This window comes from Cetorhinus maximus, chromosome 4 (assembly GCF_964194155.1).
Source record: "Cetorhinus maximus chromosome 4, sCetMax3.hap1.1, whole genome shotgun sequence".
NCBI lineage: Eukaryota > Metazoa > Chordata > Chondrichthyes > Lamniformes > Cetorhinidae > Cetorhinus > Cetorhinus maximus.
The window spans coordinates 99,618,130-99,632,488 of record NC_135882.1 but is presented as its reverse complement, the minus strand read 5'-3'; positions in this window follow the sequence as shown (position 1 = coordinate 99,632,488).

Below are 14,359 nucleotides of genomic sequence, written 5' to 3'. Positions count from 1 at the left end.
AGGCTCGAAACGTTGACTGTGTTCCTCTCCACAGATGCTGTCGGACCTACTGAGTTTTTCCAGGTATTTTTAAGGAAAAACTCTTTCTGTTAGCTGATCGTACAAGGATTAGGCAACACAGATTTAAGATTTTGGACAAGGGATACAGGGAAAATGTGAGGAGGATCATTCTCATGTCATGAGTGATAATGACCTGGGACTCGTTGCCCACGAGAATGCAGAAACAATCAATGATTCCAAAGGAAATTAGATGGGCACTTGAGGAAATAAACTTGCAGGGATATGGGGACCAAGTGGAAGAGGGGAACTGACTAGATTGCTCTGCAGGGAGCTGGCATGGATTCAATGGGCTGAGTGGCCTCCTTCTCTGTCGCAGGTAACCCTATGACTCTATGTATGTACTTGTCCTTACCCCAGGTTCACATTTACTAACACAGACAGTCCTTCCTAAACATCTCAGAGGAAACTTGTCTTTGAGACCTCTACCCACAGAAGAAGCTGTCATGTAGCTACCATGTCCTGGAGCCTTACCTTCAGCAAACATAAAGGTCACCGCTCTTCATAAAACAATCTGTCCTTGCATTTATTTCAAGCCGCTGACAATGACAGATACTGGATCAGTCAGTTGGCTGATCATTGATGCATCAAGCAAGTGGCAGAGGCCTTGTTTGCAATTCGCAGCATGCGGATCACTTTCCTTGTAGAAAGAAGACACATTGAGCTTGACAGGACACAGACCACTTCCTGGTGACTGGGATTGCCTGGAGTGCAGAGCAATGTAGATGTACTGAAATGACTAGCAAATCAGCTTGTAATCTCTTGATAAGCAAGATGCACTGCTGTTTTCTGGGAAGGATATATTGGAGTGCCAACTTGAGCATCTGTTCTCACACTCAACGGCAAATTACAACAAGTCTGCTTTACTAGCAATCAAACTGAGAGTTGGGTGCTCAGCCACTTTCTCAATTGACCACCATCTCTATTTTGTGTTTCCATGTTGGTTTTCCTTCCACATTACTTTTTTTGGCACATCTTTCCTTTCAGACAATCTTCCCTAAAGCTTTGCAATAGTTAAAACCCATCTTGAATCTTCATGAAGGCTGACGCAATGGGGAATTTTAACTGCAAGGAGGAATAGGTTTCAGTACGTGAGGAGGGTTATAACATTTAGAAATGCTGTGTGTAGAAAATCCAATATGACCCTGTTGACATCTGTATTTAACCAGTGTATGTTTCAAGGTAGACAGGAAACCCTCATGGGACAGGTGGGGGCCGATTATAATATGTAAAGTGGCAATTGATCAAGAATTTATCGCTGCATTCAGGCTTTAGCTGCCAGCGGACAGGTTTCCCAACTGCCTGAAACTCACCAGGATCAACAAGGCGACAGTGCAGCAGAAATTGATGGGGCTGTGAAATTAACAGGCTGGCAAGCATTTAAATACTGAACAATGACAGCTTCTTCCTTGCCTAACTGAAAAGCAGGAGTTGTGTTGAGGCAAGCAGGGAGGAATGAGGCCACCTTGAGCAAAGTCCCCACTTCCATGTGCCCTTTCCATCTTCCCTTTCAGGACTCATCTCCCTTTCCTGCTAGTGAAAAGTTGGAGAGCATTTTGCTGCTTGTTATTGAGGTGCTGAATAGCCAAGGTGAAGCTTTCATTTCTCCATTCTATTTAAGTTGGCAGACTGAATATGCGGGCCATTGATGAGGGCCAGCATGCATTTGGTTGCCAGCCACAATTGATGCTCCTTACAGGTGACTACTGTTTCCATGGAAATGCACACCAGCACAAAGGCCTGAAACATCATGGTTTTCATCACTCATGCTCCAGACAGACTCCTCCAATCTGTCTCTAATGGTGTGCAGTGCTTCTGGCAATGCTATTTTCTGTTGCTGCTCTAGATTAGCCCTCCTTGTGGATGATCCATGAGGTTTAGCATCTATGTCCAGCTGAATACAGCTTGGAGCAATGTAATCTCTGATGTTTTTGTTTGGAGTTCATGGCTGACTTGTTGATTTTTTTTGCATACTCGTGCACACACAGTAACTTAAAGAGGCCAACTTGAGCATAACCTATCCAGGAACTTTTGAGTTGCTGTGCAGCCATGCGGCCCTTTAGCTTAGGGCGAATATTAATTCGGAATATCCCACACTCACCAAAAGGAATTCTTCATTGCTTTCCCTGTCTCCAACACCTGTACCTGCTCATTTGTGATGTGTGCTCACCATGTGACAATCTAACCACCTGTGTATCAAATACCGAGGTGTGTGTATCTGAGCTATGGAGGGTATGCGACAGTGCTTCCTCAGAATCTGTGACCTCTTCTCAGGACTCCTTGGCCTCCTCCCACTATGGCTCCTGTGTCACGCTTGAAGGAACTATGGGAGGTGAAATACATGAATTAGATACTGACAAGGTGAAAGTGTTCAAAGTCATCATTGTGCAGAAGATCGCCTTTCAGCTGTTGGTGACATCAACCCAATATGAGTGAGTGTAGTGGGCCATGTGTAGTGTGATATCTAATTCTGCCATCAGGTAGCTGGGAGGCCCCCATCTCTCCATCACTGATAGCCATGTCGTTCAACATTCTGTTGATCTCTATCTTCACCTCCTGTGCAACCACCAGAGTGGACCAACCCTGCTTCTCTGCCTTTCCTCTGTGCTCTCTTTTCCTGAAAGAAGAGAAAGGACAGAGTTATGAGTGTGGGAAATGAAGTGTTTTAGGAGGATGGAAGACAACAGATGTGAAGGGTGACTCTGAGGGATGGGTGTGAGTTGTCAGTAAGATGAAGATGGATATCAATGGTGGCTGTTCAGATGGGGACCTGAGGAGGCCTGCCAAGAGAGAAGGCTGGATGGAGCTGAAAGGTGTGTGGATCTGAGAAGGGCTAGAGCAGTCAGATTGTGGGGGTTGGCACCTGAAGAGGGGATGCCACTTGCCTTTCCTGCCATGATGAAGCTATTTAACACTTTTAACACTATATCCATGTGAGTGGTATCACGGTCCCGCTGCTAACCTGCAGAAACATTTCCAACTACATCTGCTTGGCTTCAAAGTTTGGCCCTTTCCTCCTGTCTCCTGGGAAGAGTGTTTCACTGCAAGCCCTTACAGCTCATGGCATAAACTTCAGGAATGCTCAGAGAACTGGGGATGGGCAGCCTTCCCAATTTGAGACTCCATCAGTGTACTTGACCTTGCTGTCCTATAGACATCTCTATAATGAATCCAGACAGGATCCCCTCCTGTCAGGGTCCCTTTAAATAGAGAGCCACTTATATATGAGGCAAGGGTTATCATCACACCCGCCTGTTCCAATTGTTTGGGAAACTTAATTTCACTCCATGAACTTTCAGGTTCCTGTCCTGCTGATGGCCTCCCCCACAGATCTGAAAGTTAAAATTCTGCACAATATTTTCTCCCATATGCAGCCACTTTCCTTTACGTAGGAATCTTAAAACTGAGACAGAGCTACAAGACAGATTTTCTATTTGTTTTACGAGGTCAGATACTTGTACAAGAGCAAAGTTGTTTAGAAAGCTTACACTAATTATTCAAATCATCTGCCCCACAGAATTACGTGCAGTCAGCTCAGTATGCTGTGTGTTAACTTTGCCTTACCAGCCAACTATTTTCAGCATAAATATCACATCGCCTATTATAGTCCAGCCAGCTCCATGCATATTAGATAATATCATATTACATCTGCACTTAATATTTGCAAATGAGCAAAAAGAGACAGCCAAAATGTAAATGTGAAATTCCAATCAATTCAATTTTGAATTTTCAACCATTTTGTCAAGGTTAGTTCATTAGGGCTCAACAAAATTCAACAAAGCCAAAGATTCAACCAAACTCCTAAAATATTTGTGGAGGGATGCTTGGTGTGGGGTGGGGTGAGGGTTGGGGGGGTGGGGTGGGGTGGATGATTGTTAATTAGCCATGGATTTGGACTTTTGGACACATGCAGCTCTCTTTTCATCTCCAGTTTATCTTCTCTGTGTTCCTTTTTAGTGATGTATTGCTATCATCCAAATGTCAAATTGGATGTGAGAATCTGTTTCCTTCCAACAGTTGCTGGTGATCCACTTCCTCCTCTCTTCCTTCATTGTAAAAGGTTGTCATTGTTTTACAATAATATCCACAGACCTTTGTAAACTGGAAGTTACTGACATCCTTTTCTATTTCAAGTTCCAAGGGTAAGATTCTAAAATGCAGCTGCAGTAACCATTTTGCTCTTAATTAATTTCAGTTATTAGCAATTGCCATATTACTCTGACCAGACTCTAAATTCTGAATAGCTTATTTCATTATATATGAACCCCTTCTTACATTTGCCTTTGAAGGAATAGAAAATTAATTCCAACATAATTAGTTTTTGATCCCTGTGACACTGTGGATACAGGTAAACATAAACAGACCACATCTGTAATCATTAAGGATATGGTCTTAAGAATCTTGAATAAGCTTTACTGATTTGTTTATAGGATTTTTTCCCCTTATAATAAATTTTCTGTATAAATAGATTAATGGGCTTCTTTGTTCACAAGAGTTCTCAAATTATGTGATGTTTGGTTCTGAGAAAGTTAAACAACTAGCCAACATACATTTTGTCTGTCACATTACATACATCATCCTTGCCTATGTTACGAAATTCAGTGTCACATGTGCACCACATTGCCTCAGATTTGGTATTCATAAAACAGCCAGAACTCACAATGAAGAGGCAAAGATGTACTAAGTAGCAAGCAGAAATGAAAACTACCAATGATGAAGTTCAAAAAGTTACACATCAAAAATGAGCAGTCAGCAACAGCTACTAATAAAAAAGGAAGGCAAATTAGTCAATTTGATTAAAACATTTTTAAAAATTACTTTGGCCACCATCTTTGACTTACATGCTACTGGGCATGAAAATATGTGCATTGAGATAAATTATGTCAAAGGAAAGAAACTAATGACGAGAATTTGTTACAGGCCATCATGTCAAGATGAGACTTTGAGGCAGATTTTCAGCTTGCTGGGTGGATGTAACACTGGTGTTGCAGATTGGCAGCCCATTATAAAAAAGGTCATTTTTTGTTTCCATTAGGCAGCTTCTACAACGCTGTTATACCTAAAGCCTTATATACAAATAAGGTTTAGTAGTGTATTGAGCAATAATGAAATCAGGGATAAATTGGATGGATTGCAATAGGAGTGACAGAGCAATGATTTTCCTGAGTTTACTTAAGGAGCAGAATTTCATGTACAACTTTTCAGGTGATTGAACCAGATTGCACCTGAAGAGGGCACAGCGTTGTAAATTGTATGCAAATGATTGTCAGAGGCTTTGCACTTAAATTTATTGTTCAGCCACTGGGAACAATTAAAAAGTTAAAGAAATTATTGTAATGCCCTCATCAGGTGATTTTCTAAATTATTCATTAGTGCAGTTCTGACAATTTCTAAATGAAAAGCAATAGAAAGGCTAGATATTTAGTGGGTCCAAAAACTCCTTTCAGATGAAGCAGCACTTCACTTGCACCTCCTTCAATCTGGTCTGCTACATTCGCTGCTCCCAATGCAGTCTTCACTATGTTGGAGAGACCAAACGCAGGCTTGGTGACCATTTTGCAGAGCATCTTCGGTCTGTCCAAAAGCATGACCCAGGCCTTCCTGTTGCTTGCACACAACACACCACCCTGCTCTCATGCCCACATGTCCATCCTTGGCCTACTGCAATGTTCCAGTGAAGCTCAACTCAAACTGGAGGAACAGCACCTCATCTTCCGAATAGGCACTTAACACTGAGTTCAACAACTTCAGACCATGAACTGTCTCCTCTATCTCACCCCTATTTTAATCCCCTTTTTAAAAATTTATTTTTATTTTTTATTTACTTATTTTTATTTTTATTCATTGTTTTATCCCCTTTTTTGTCCCTTTTTCTATCCTTTTCCCCCAACCACTGCCCCATCCCACCACCAAAAGGGCCATCTGTCACTTGTTCTATGTTGTTCTTTCACAGGATGCTGACCCTGGTTCTGCTAATCACGCATTCTGCTTTCTTACCTTTGGGCAGAATTTTCTGCCTGTCAGGGGGTTGTGCGGGAGCGGGCGGGTTCCCGATCGGCGTCCCCAGTTGGGGGGGTGCCACCATTTTACGTGGGTGGGCCAATTAAGTGGGTGGGTGCACCCAGTGTGACGTCTGCCCTGAAGCGCTGTGCGCTCCCTGTGTGGGTTGGCGGGGGGGGTGGGGGGGGGGCTTCCCTGAGCTGGTCTGCGCGCTCTTTTGTGCATGCGCCCGGAAAAGGGCACAGATCTCCCTGAGGAAAAGTGCTGCCTCAGGGAGATTGGTTGAACTTTAAAAATTTATTAAAGTATGAAACAGTTTTCCTGACATGTTCCCTCATGTGACACTGTCACATGAGCTGGGACATGTCCATTACTTTTATTTAAAAATTTTCCGAACATTTTAAATCTCTCATGAAACCTCATCCTGCCCGTGGATGAGGGTTCATGCTTTTTCGGAAGGCCGCCTGGGCTCTTCGCCTGCCCACCAACCGTAAGGCTGGACGAGCAGGCCCACTAATCTCATTAGTTAGTTTTTTAATGGCCATAATAGGCCATTGACAGTTTAGCGTGTGCGCAGCCGACTTGGCTGCCCACCCACTGAACTGAAAATCTAAACGACGCGGGGTGATGTCGGGACGCATGCCCGATTTCACCCCGCGTCATTTCACGAGTCAGCGAGCGGGCCCCGGCCCTGCTTACCGACTGGAAAATGCTGCCCTTTATGCCACTATCAGCACCTTCTTTAACCCTTACTACTACCATTAACACTCCCTTTGTCTTGTGTCCATGACATCTTTGTCAATCTGTCCTTAGTCCCCACCTATCACTGACCTTCTATCCAGGTTCACCTGCCCCAACTCCCTTAAACAGTATAAATTTCATCACATTTCTACTACTTTTTAGCTCTGATGAAGGGTCATATGGACTCAAAACCTTAACTCTGTTTTTCTCTCCACAGATGCTGTCAGACCTGCTGAGCTTTTTCCAGCGTTTTCTGCTTTTATTATATATGATATATTTAGTGGGATGGGGTGCTGGTTCCTAGCTGAATATGACTTTTTAAGATATAATTTGGATTGTTAATCCTATGTATTGTGGAAGCGGTTATTAATGATTAAAACCTGTTCATTTATTTACATCTTATTAAAATCTAAATAAATCAGAAAGGTCACTGGGATTATGTGCTGCTTGAGTAACTGAAAAATAAAAGCCTCTGTTTTCAATGTTGCTTTCCAACCCCAATGGGATGGGTGGAGTCCCTGTCCCACCTTATGAACTAATCAGACAGATACAAAAGCAATCCTTAAGGCAAATCAGTTCTCTCTAATTTGAATCTCTGCTTGTTTCTACCCATCAGTTTAACATTCAAAGATCAACTTTAAACACATCCAGGCAAAGTAGCATCATTTCACTATGATTTATTGCATTGGCCATTGCCCATACTGTACCCGATTCACTGTTTTGCTCTCTGTGATGCATGCTAATTATTTTTCTTGCAATTTGTGACATGAATTTGCCACTGGAGGATCGGGGAACACAGCAACCTAACGTAAGCTGTTCATTACCAATGTCACCAATGTTGCCTTTACAGGAAATTTTGGCCAATAAATTGAGTTCTGATGGTCCTGTTAGCTAGGAGAGGGCATTATAGACACAGGAATACCTCAAAGGTTGTGTCATTGGAATGATACGTATACAGTATTAGGTTCGTTTTATATCCTAACGGCCCCAGGGAATTAAAAGGCAAGTGAATTACGCCATTATTTCTATGCACCTTCAGTTCCTGGGACGTTTCCACCAATATCTTTTTTGAAATTATGAAAAATTGATTTTACTTGTTCCACCAGTCAAATCAATGCCAATCACAAATTTCCTGTACTTATATAATTCACAAAGTCAAAATAATTAGTTAAAAATAAAATCCCTGCCCCTTCTTGATACTTTAAATTCTTAGCCATAACCCATCAAACCACTTTTTCTTTGTTAAATTATGCATTAGGTTTAATGTATATTGTGTCTGCACATACTATTGATTAAAGTGAGAATGGGGGAGAATTTGTTCTGACCCTTTACAGGCCTGTAACAGTCGACATATTCTGAGCATGCAGCAGAAGCTAGAGGTTCAAGTTTGCTGAAAATCAGGCCTTGGGCCTTATCTGAATGACCTTAGTGAGCTGTGGGTGCCTGTCGGGTCTTATTAGCAGCTTGCTGCCTTGCTCTGTACCAATTTGGGCCAACTGTGCACTGTGGGAGACGCGTCTTTTGGATGAGATATTAAACTAAAGGCCATCTGAAATCCCAGGTGGACATAATCCCCATGGCATTATTTCAAGAAGAGCTGCATGGACAGTTCTCCCAGTGTCCTGGATAATATTTGTCATTCAACCAAAACCCAAAACAGATGATCTGGTCATTCATGCATTACTGTTTGTGGAAGCATGTTGATCACAAATTGCTTACACATTTCCCTGCATTACAACAGTGACTTTTCTTCAAAAGTACTTCTTTGATCATGAAGTGCTATGTAAATCTAAGCTCTTTGTTTTTTATCGAACATAGCTACTGAAGACATTGGTTTTCTAAATTAAATGGCAACTTTAAAGTTCGGTGCAATCTCCTGAAAATTGCAAGGTCATCCAAATTCCAGCATCACAGGCTTATTTAAATGCCGCAAGTGGGAAATTGATAGGTTCTTCCAGTGCTACTTGAAAACTGACCAGGAAATTAAGGGGCAATAAATTTGGAATTTTGCACTGACGGGATCTTATAGTCCCGTCGAAATCGATGGGCCTTTGAGCAGCTCGCCGCATTTTATGGCCCCGCACCTGCCATGATGGGGCTATAAAATATTGCCCTTTGTCAACTTATTGGACATAATTGAACATAAATCTGCTATACTGAGTTGCTAAAAATTCAAAGTTGAAGTGTCCAGGGGAGATTGTTTAGTCACTAAAACTAATGGTACAGGAAGGGAAGGATTGTTGGTGGGACAAAATAAATTGTACTATTTTATGCTTATTTGTCAATTTAATTCAGCTTCAAATTCATTTTAGTCAAATCAGTGTGACACTTCTTCAGCTGCTGATTTTCTAAATTACAGCCTCTCCATCATCTTTAATACCCTTGTCCCCATTAATAGCATTATTTTCTCTCACACTGATCATTCCCCGTGCTATAGCTCTCATTTTAAGTCCAAGGGATACAGATTTGAATGTATTCAACAGGCAACAGGTTTAACTATCTATGGGCAGATCTGGCTGGATCACATGAAGAATTAAAGGGGCTTGCTCTCTATCCATAAAACTCCTCACTATTCAAAGATCATCCACCAATGCAAAGATAATCCAAGGCTTCTCTTAGCCACTGCAAATGATCTTCCTAAAAACCTTTCTGCAGTTGATGTAGTTTATATGGATTACAGCAAAGCATTTGACAAGGTCCCACATGGGAGACTTATAAAGAAGGAAAAGGCACATGGGATACAGGGTAATTTGATAAGGTGGATTCAAAATTGACTTAGTTGTAGGAGACAGAGGGTGATGACAGAAGGATGCTTTAGTACCCTGGTGTACCACAGGGACCTGTGCTTGGTCCCCTATTATTCGTCATTTATATAAACGACAAATATGACTATGTGGGGAGTAGGATTAGTAAGTTTGTGGATGACACAAAGATTGGCCGGGTGGTTAACAGTGAGGTTGAGTGTCTTGGGCTACAGGAAGATATAGACGGGATGGTCAAATGGGCAGATAAGTGGCAGATGGAATTTAAACCTGAAAAATGTGAGGTGATACACTTTGGAAGGAGTAATTTGACAAGGAAGTATTCAATGAATGGCATGGCACTAGGAAGTTCTGAGGAACAAAGGGACCTTGGCATGTGTGTCCATAGATCTCTGAAGGCGGAGGGGCATGTTAGTGGGGTGGTGAAAAAGGCATATGGGACACGTGCCTTTATCAATTGAGGCACAGGTTACAAAAGTATGGAGGTCATGTTGGAGTTCTATAGAACCTTGGCGAGGCCACAGCTGGGGCACTGTGTGCAGTTCTGGTTGCCACATTATAGGAAAAGGATGGTGTCTGTCTGGAATGCACTGCCTGGGAGGCTGATGGAGGCGGGTTGCCTCACATCCTTTAAAAAGTACCTGGATGAGCACTTGGCACGTCATAACATTCAAGGCTATGGGCCAAGTGCTGGTAAATGGGATTAGGTAGGTAGGTCAGGTGTTTCTTAAGTGTCGGTACAGACTCAATGGGCCGAAGGGCCTCTTCTGCACTGTGATTCTGTGATTCTGTGATTCTGATTCTGCTGCCTACTTCACCCTCACCTCCAATGACAAGTACGATCAGGTGATGTGAGATGGGCTTGTCACAAAGCTCGGAACCATCCATTCAGCTGCCTCTGCTGCTTCCCTCCCTCCCACACACCAGGCCAGGTTTCTCTTAATATTCCCTGTTTCCCTAGCCTGTCTTGCTCTCTCTGACCTCATCTCTCATCTCATTCTCCCTTAATTCTATTCCTACCAAATTGTTGGCCTCTCTGTTAGCTAATGTTGTCAATGGTTCCTTCTACTTCGGTTCTGCCCCTTCTCGGTCTTCAAACCTGCTGTCATCAACCCTCTCCTCAAAAAAAACCAACCCTTGAGCCCTTTGTCCTTGATAACTACTGTCACATCTCCAACCTCCCTTTCCTCTCCAAAGTCTTTGAACATATCAGCTCCAAAATCCATGCCATTCTTTCCTACAATTCCATATTTCAATCCCTCCTATCAGGTTTCCAGCCCCAGTTTATGATCAAATGTAAAAACTCAGGTTTTTTTAAAGAGGTAAATGGCCCTTATCGAAGTCATAAATGATATTCTTTGTGACTGTAACCATGATGAACTATTCTTCCTCATCCTTCTCAACCTGTCTGCAGCCTTTGATGCAGTTGACCAAATCATCTTCCTCCAATGCCTCTCCTCTGTTGCCCAGCTTGGTGGGACTGCTGCTGCTGGGTTCCATTCTTTTTTATTGAATCATAGTCAAAGAATCTCCTGCAATTACTTCTATTCAAGCTCTTGTACCATTAACAATGGAGTCCCCCAATGAGCTATCCTTGATCTCATTTACATGCTATCCCTCAGCAGTATCATCCAAAAACACAACATCAGGTTCCAAAAGTACACTGAGGATAGTCAGCTGTTTCTCACCACCACTGTCTGTGATTTGTCAGACTGCCTATCCGACAACCAATATTGGATGATCAGAAATTTCCTGCAACTACATATTGGGAAGACTGAAGACCTTGACTGCGAAATTTAACAAGACCCAATAATGGGTGCGGGAATCACTATTCTGTTGCTTCCGATGTGGGGAGCACACAAACATCATGTTCCCTGATTATTTAAATAGCTGTAGCATGCAGTGAGTACTAAGTGCACTGCTGAGTGGTTGCATTCCACCAAATGCATCGCTAGCCTCAGACACTGCTCAATGCACCACACCCTCATCACTCACCAACCAGCAATCTCTATCAATCATGACTCAAACTGAACATCACTTCACCTTATACACTTAGCACTACTGCAAGCCTCACACCCCTATCTGACAGGTTGCACAATTTTCAGTCGGATTTCAAACTGGAATTTAAGATCGGGGTTTGGGAGAGTCAATGTAAATTGAACTTCAGAGAAGAGTCTCATGGTGGTTGCTAAGTTAAGATTAATGGTGATGGTATTATTTCATGGTTGAGGTTCGAAGGAATTCACGTTAGAAAGAAATAAAAAGTTAGTGTTTCCTTCACTAGAGTTGAAAATGTTAAGGAGTGACTAATGGAGGTTAAGGAGCACCCAAAACATATCATAGAGATCAACAAGCACTAGAACCAACCTCCTGCACCCACCATTCTGTCATCAGGCATACCTGCAGATTGTGGCACACTGACCTAGCAGTGGCTATGGAAGTTGGCTCTCGTGGCTCTGGTTCAACATGAACTAGTTGTAGATCTGTACCATCTGCTTTAAGGATGCCTGCAGCTAAACTGCACTAAGGGGATAGCACGGCCAGTGGCTGTGAAGGTCATCTACTCTCAGGGTGGGATTTTCCAGTCCCCCCTGTGGCGGGTTTAATGGCAGGCAGAGGTGTAATGGAGCAGGAGCTGAAAAGTCAGTTTCACACTGGCGTAAAATGATGGTGGGAAATTGCACTCCCGCCCAACACGGTGGGTCATCATTCCCACCAGAGACCGGCATGAAACCGTTTTGCATCTTGCCAATGGGATGCAGATGAAGCCCCAACTAGAATTGATCCCCCCCCCCCTGCCGGTTTGTCAGTGCAGCCAACGGGATATCACGCTGGCCCAGAACAGGCATGGGGACATCAGGACTTACTTGAAGAAGGCCTGTGGCAGCCTCGGAGATTGGGATGGGGGCCTCCAGCGACTGTGGACCATGGAACATGGAGTAGTGGGAGGGTGGAGCATCTACCAGGTGGACCTTTGAGCTGCAGAGTCTCCCAGGAGGTCCATCCTCTATGTACATAGTCTTCCAAGAGGTCCATCTTCTATCTTCAGCGACGGGTCAGTTGATGAGCAGGCATGTTTTAAATATGGCGCCCAGATATGATGGAGGGACAAACTATCCAGCCTGCCCCACCATGCAAAACGTCGGGAAACTCCTGACTGCATAATTAATGAGGCCAATGTCATGTGATTCAGCGCAAATTCTCACCAACCCCTGTGCCGGGAAACATACCCCTTCCCACCCCCGCCATGGGGCAAAGGGCAGAATCGTCCAAGCCTGCTGGCGTCGGGCATGTTTGGTGGCGTGAGCGGACAATATGGTGGGAAGGCCAAAAATTGGCTTCACGATGTCATGAAACCAGTTTACGATCATCCGCTCTGCCCGCCCATGGCAAGCTGCGTTTCCCGCCATCCGACGTCGGAAACCTGATTGTAATACATCTGCATATCATTATAAACCCATCTCGCCAGAATCATCCCCCACCACTGGATCATCCACCCACGTCGGCCTGTTTCACAACAGCATATAAAAGGCGTGCACTTGGTGGGCTGCACTTTGAGAGGAACCCAAAGGTGAGCACACAGTAAAGTTACGGAGTGCTCGCCCAAGTCACCTGTTGGACTTCAAGGCTGAGGTCCGTTGGAGGGGTGGCAAAGGCTGCCCTGTGGTTGAAGGTGGCGCACGAGCATGTGCGGTGTGGCGGGGGGTGGATGGACAAGGGAAGCGGCCACGCATTAGGAAAACCTTGTATAAAGTGACCATTCCTCTGCAGCTGAGGAGCTGCAGGCGCAGCCACATTGATATGAAAGGAGTCAGGCCTCTAGCTTATCTGCCATTCAAGCAATGCAGAGGCATCAAAGTGCCACCAAGTGCTTCAGAGCTGTCCACGCCTCAAAAAAAGACTGCTAACTAATGACCATTTTAATGGACTGCAGAACAATTGGATGACAGGGCACATTGTACAATCTCCTTGCTAAAGCTGGTCATGGAGCAGTCACTGGTGGAGGGGCTCACAGCCCCTTGCAATGTCATCATCCCAGTATGGACCAGTCTCCCCCATGGTTTAAGCTAAACAGTGCGGGTTAGGAGAATGCCTCCGCCTGAGCTGAGAGCACAGCATGCAGTCCAATGGGCAAAGCTGCCGGTCAGATGGACTGGGGCGGAGGTGGATGGGGTTTTGGGCAGCCACACAACGCACTAAACTCTGGCCATCCAAGTGGTGGCCAGCACTCTCTGGGAAGCATTAAGCGATCTTCAGACTTAACCAGGGCAGGTTCTTAGTACACGCATGCTAACCTACATATCTCTTTCATCCTGCAGGAGCAGTACATCAGGATCATGGAGCCTGGTGAACTAGCTGTATGGTGCGTGGCTTATAGAGAGTGAAGTCAACTGAGAAGAGAGTGGCTGAGGCACCTGGCTACTTAGAGGGAGGGGCAGCACCCTTTGGATGGAGGGGCGGTTGAGGCTCCCGCACACACCACCGAAGAGTCACAGCGAGCCATCGCTGGTCGGCGCCTAACGACACCCAGAATCTATAGATGCCGCCTTTTGTTCCTGCAGATGATCGAGAACAAGTGTCGCCGAAGACTGCGCATGTTAAGGGAACTGGTCGGTCACATCTTCCAGCTACTGCAGGATTTGACACCACAGGGACTTGGAGTAGTCATGAAAGTGATCATGGTTCTCAATTTCTACACCAGTGGCTCATTTCATGGCTCCATAGGTGACCTCTGTGGGCTATCACAAGCCTCCACTTACAAAAGCATCCATGAGGTCATGGATGCCATCTTTGTGAGG